The sequence below is a fragment of the Grammomys surdaster genome, unplaced genomic scaffold (assembly GCF_004785775.1).
Source record: "Grammomys surdaster isolate TR1022 unplaced genomic scaffold, NIH_TR_1.0 125821, whole genome shotgun sequence".
Lineage (NCBI taxonomy): Eukaryota > Metazoa > Chordata > Mammalia > Rodentia > Muridae > Grammomys > Grammomys surdaster.
The window spans coordinates 13,565-19,111 of NW_021620651.1; the positions used below are offsets into that span (position 1 = coordinate 13,565).

Here is a 5,547-nt window from a genome sequence, read left to right on the forward strand (position 1 = left end):
AAACATGGTACCCCCAAAGCAAGACATGAAAATGCATTGCTCAAAGGGGGGAACATTGAAGGAGATGCACAGATGTGTGGGATTTAGATGATATATGCCATAGTAAATGATGGAGAAAGGAAGGGACTTTTCAGCAAGCTTACCTGGAATAGTGATAATTTGTAAGAAAAGAAGCATTCAAACGCACTCTTTCCCTGTACATTATGCAAAAGCAGGTTGTATATTGTTTAAGGTATTTTTTTAATTTTATAAACTTTATTATTAAAAACCTAAAGAAACCAAAACCGCACAGATCATACATAACCAGTCTATGCAACTCAATGAACTTCTTCAGAGTAAGATTAAGAATAGTTTAAGATCTTGATATCAAATAAAAGCATTAAAATATATAACAAAAGTATGGCTTTTCTCCTGGCACTAAAAGGATTGATAACTTACAGTAGAATTAAGAAATCTGGTTCACACCAACCGAAGGGCTGGGAGGTGAGGTGGGGCTGAGGGGTACACACTGGTTCCTAACAGATGTTAATAACCTGGCGATCGCTGGGTGGCGCACGCCTTTAATCCCAGCACTTGCGAGGCAGAGGCAGGTGGATTTCTGAGTTCGAGAGTTCAAGGCTAGCCTGGTCTACAGAGTGAGTTCCAGGACAGACAGGGCTACACAGAGAAACCCTGTCTCAAAAAAAAAAAAAAAACAAACAAACAAAAAAAACCCTGGCGATCGATCTTTTGCTCTCTGTACAGTCAGGCCTCACCTGAATCCCCCAGACTCCAGAACACTGTTCCTTAATCAACAGAGTCCGTTTTTATGGTCCTATCAGAGATCCTATGGACTTCACAAGAGTCTACAATTATGCTTATTCCAGACCCTTCCTCCCTAGACCCTTATCCAGAGCACTGTCAGGTACTAGAACCCATTCTTATGGAGGAGGTCACAGGTACTTTGTAACGCAGTTGATGTCTTGTATCTTAAGCTTTATTGTGAGAATTGTCACAAGGAAACTTTTTTCTAAAGTTGTACTGTTCTTAAATATGCCAAAATAAACTGCTCAGGTTCAGACTCTAGAAGTTTAAGTCAGCACCAGCTACTGAGTTGCATTGAACCAGATTTTCTTCTTGCTTAGCATTTGGGGGGATCCCCAGAGATTCCAACTTCACAACCTCTTCAACACACGTTTCTTTATTTCTTCATATGTGTGTATGTGTGTGTGATGTGTGTGCGTGTATGTGTGTGTGATGTATGTGTGTGTATGTGTGTGATGTGTGTGCGTGTATGTGTGTAATGTATGTGTGTGTATGTGTGTGTGATGTGTGTGTGTGTATGTGTGTGATGTATGTGTGTGTGTGATATATGTGTGTGTATATGTACATATGTGTGATGTGTTTGTATGTGTGTGTATATGTGTCCATATTCACTTGTCCATGCATGTGTGTGTGGAAACCAAAGGTTGATGTTGATTTTTCTTTTTTGAGGCATGGTCTTTCTGAACCTGGAGATAGACTAGTGGACAGTGAGCCCCTATGTCCACCTATCTCTGCTTTCCAGCACTGGGTCATAGACGGGTGCTGTTGCATCTGGCTTTTACTCGGGTCCTAAGGATCTTAACTCAGATCCCCAAGCTTAGGCAGCAAGCCATTTAAGATGGCCCACTGAGCCATCTTACTGCCCCCATTGTTCATCTTTGTTCACCCTTTTCCCTCCCTCCCTTCTTTTCTTCCATTGTTAAAACTTTTATTTCTTCTAAGAGCTTAATAGTTCTAAACCTTTCATTTAGGTCTTCAAAGCACTTTGAATCAATTTTCTGTATAGGATGCAGTCAATCTTTTTCCTGGCAGTACTGGGGATTGAACCTAAAGTCTCACACATGTTAGGTAAGAAATACGCCACTGAGCTACAGCCTCAGTCCTGTGATTGATTCTTTTACACATAATGTTCAGTTGTTCTAGTACTGAAAAGTCTACTCTTGGGCTGGAGACACAGCTCGTGGTTGAGAGCGCTTGTTCTTGCTAAGGACCACAGTCCCGGTCCATGAAACATCTGTCAAAATTCTGCCAGGCTGGGAGGATGGTTCAGTGGTTAACGTGCTGCGCAAATGTGAGAGGACCAGAGTTCAGATCCCTAGAAATCCACCTGTGAGTCCAGCCTCAGAAAGCAGAGATGGGAGATCCACAAAGCAAGCTGGCTGGCAAGACTAGCCATGTTGGCAAGCTCTAGGTTTTATTGAGAAATTCTGTCTCAAAAGACGAGATGGAAGAGAGGATGATTTCTGACATTAACCTCAAACCTCCACATACGTGTTCACACATGTGCATGTTGCCCACATACACGTACATCCATATACATGCAAAACCACAGATATACACATGTGCGCACACTTGGAAAAAATGCAAATGGAAGAATTCCATTGATTGTTTCTCCCCAGAAATGGGACTGTAGTTCAGTGGGTAGAGTGCTTGCCTGGGACTCATGAAGCCCTGGGTTCCACCCTTGGCATCACTAAGCCGCGTGTGGTGCTGCATACCTGCAATCCCAGTAAGGTACGTGTGGGAGGATAAAGAGTTCAAAGTCAACGTTGGTTCAGTACTGACTTGGATACCAGCTTGGGGTACATGAGAGCTTGGATGAAAAGAGAAAAGAAATAAGGAAATTGCACTGATGTATAAACTAGCTGGAGACTAGTGCTATCCTAATGATGTCTAGTCTTCTAACCAGCAACACAGGATCATTATTAACTTGGGTCTTCTTTGTCTTTTTCAACTGTACTTTGTAATTTTCTGTGTATAAGAATCATGCTTCCAGGCTGGAGAGATGGGTCAGTGGTTAAGAGCACTGACTGCTCTTCCAGAGGTCCTGAGTTCAACTCCCAGCAACCACATGGTGGCTCACAACCATCTGTAATGATATCTGATGCCCTCTTCTGGTGTGTCTGGAGACAGCTACAGTGTACTTATATACATAAAATAAATAGATAAATATTTAAAAAAAAAAAAAAAGAATCCTGCTTCCAACTGGGTGGTGCTACATGCCTTTAATCCCAGCACTCAGGAGGCAGAGGTAGGTGAATCTCTGTATTTTTGAGGCCAGCCTGGTCTACAGAGCAAGTTCCAGGACAGCCAGGGCTACACAGATAAACTCTGTCTCGAAAAAACCAACCAAACAAACAAACAAACAAACAAACACAAAAACTCAATTATGCTCCATTTTGATTTTTTAATAATTTAAAATGACAATGAACTGCCTGTGATAGGCCCATGGGAGACTTTTATCAGGCTGCAGAGGTGGCTCAGAAGAGCACTGGTTGCTACTCCAGAGGACCTGGGTTCGATTCTCAGCACCACAAACATCTGTAAGTCAAGTTCCCTCTTCTGGTCTCATGGCACCAGACATGCCCATGATACACATATGTTCCTGCAAGCAAAACCCCCATACACATTATTTTTAATGAAACTGCTATTGTCAAGAAACAAAGTGTGTTAGGTAGGATGTTGGGGACTGGAATGCTTATACTTTGGTGGGAAATTAAAATGGTCCAGCCACTATGGAACATGAAGACAATTCCTCAGTTAAACACACAATTCCCACAGACCCTCTAATGACACTTCCTTATGTGAGTCCTGAAGAGGCGACAGGCACTTGAGCAAGTATTTGCAAACAGATACTCATGGCGGCCAAAGATGGGAACAAGCTTCCAGCATCTTCTGGCTGGCGAGCAGATAAAGAATGGCGTCAACACAGCACGCATGGTTTATGTCTTTAAAAGAAACAAAACTCAAGCTAGCCATGGTGGCAGGAGGCTGAGACAGAAGGATAGCTGTGAGTCTGAGGCCAGCCTGGGATACATTATGAAAGCCTATGTCATAAAGGAAAAAAGAAAAAGAAATGGGACCAGCCTTTGGTGCTACCTAGAGGACAATAGGTATTGCTCTTGGTGAAGGGGGAAGACATCTCTCTTAGAGACTTGATAGGGAGGGAGGAGAAATAACAAGGTTTAAAAACATATCTTGTTTAAGAAGGGTCTCTGAGCCTAGCCTAGTGGTGCATCCCTTAAATCCCAGTGTCAGGAGGCAGGAGGATTTCTTGAATTTAAAGCTGGCCTGTTCTACTGAGTGAGTTCCAGGACAGCCAGGGTTACACAGAGAAATGTTATCTTGAGACCCCTCAAAAGAGGGGCTCTTCTCAGCAGTTGTCTGGGTCAGCTTGGTAACTGTCTAGAAGAAACGGTACTCTGGGTAACGTTGATGAAACTTTATGAAGGACGCCAAGTGTTAGCCAAAAGCAGCTAGTTAATTATCACATGCAGAAAACCCCAAACTTTTCAAACCTTTATTCCCAACTGAGCTGATTTTTTTTTTTTTTGGTTTTTTCGAGACAGGGTTTCTCTGTGTGTAGCCCTGGCTGTCCTGGAGCTCACTCTGTAGACCAGGCTAGCCTCAAACTCTCGAACTCAGAAATCTGCCTGCCTCTGCCTCTCAAGTGTGCCACCACTGCCCAGCTAGCTGATCTTTAAAGTTGTCTCTGTTAGCTTTTATTAAGTGAATATATATTGCCTGATTGATTACTTTTACTTCTTGTTAGATTTGTGTGTGTGTGTGTGTGTGTGTGTGTGTGTGTATGTGTGTGTGTGTCTATGTGTGTCTATGCGTGTGTCTGTCTATGTGTGTCAATGCCACATATGTGTGGTGCTCTCAACAGGCAGATGGGAGAGATGCATTAGATTCTGTCTATGAATATAGCAGAGTATTATTAAGGATCTTTTCCCCACCCCCAAACATGTGTGGTTCTATCATAGGTCTCTGGGCTATCCAGCCTCTGGTTCCTGGCCCTCCAGGAAGTGTCAGAGATCGGCTTCCTCTCTGGCAAGGGTCTTAAGCTGGGCCAGTCATTGATTGGCCACTCCCACAATTTCTGCACCACCTTTACTCCAGCACATCTTGTAGGCATGACAAATTGTAGGTTGAAGATTTTGTGGCTGGGTTGGTGTCCCAGTCCCTCCATTGGAAGTCAGGCCTAGTTACAGGAGGTGGCCAGTTTGGGCTCCATATCCCTGTTGCTAGGAGTCTTAGCTAGGGTCACCCTCATGGGTTCCTGGGAGTTTCCATTGCATTAGGTTTCTAGCTCATCCCTGAGATGATCCCTGGTTCCAGTAGTCTCTTCCTCTCTTCTCGCCCACACCTGAGCCCACCTGTCCCGGTGTCGATCCCGGTCCCTGTGCTGCATTTCCACCTGTGACATCAACTCTGTTTCTCCTCCCCAGGGAGATCCATTCGACCTCCCTTAAGTCTTTCTTGTTATTAGCTTCTCTGGGTCTGTGGGCTGTAGCATGGTTATCCTGTACTTTATGGCTAATATGTTGGGGTCCAGCCTCGACACAGGATCAGAGTTCTTACCTGGAAGCAGGGATATCTGGAAGATGCATAATAAACAGATAGACTACTTTTGGGGTACAAACTGACAGGCAAATTTTCAAGGCTTAAAATTGCCCTCTCTTCTCTCTTTCCTCTCTCTCTCTCTCTCTCTCTCTCTCTCTCTCTCTCTCTCTCTCTCCT

General features: G+C 43.8%; 1 long non-coding RNA gene across 1 annotated transcript; it reads right to left on the reverse strand.

The window, feature by feature from the left end:
* Positions 1-3,197: 3,197 nt before the first annotated feature.
* LOC114640467 lies at positions 3,198-5,277 on the reverse strand. The gene is made up of 2 exons (XR_003714146.1): positions 5,184-5,277; positions 3,198-3,409 (listed from the first exon to the last, which is right to left on the reverse strand). It is a non-coding gene; the product is annotated as an uncharacterized LOC114640467 (long non-coding RNA).
* Positions 5,278-5,547: the final 270 nt, after the last annotated feature.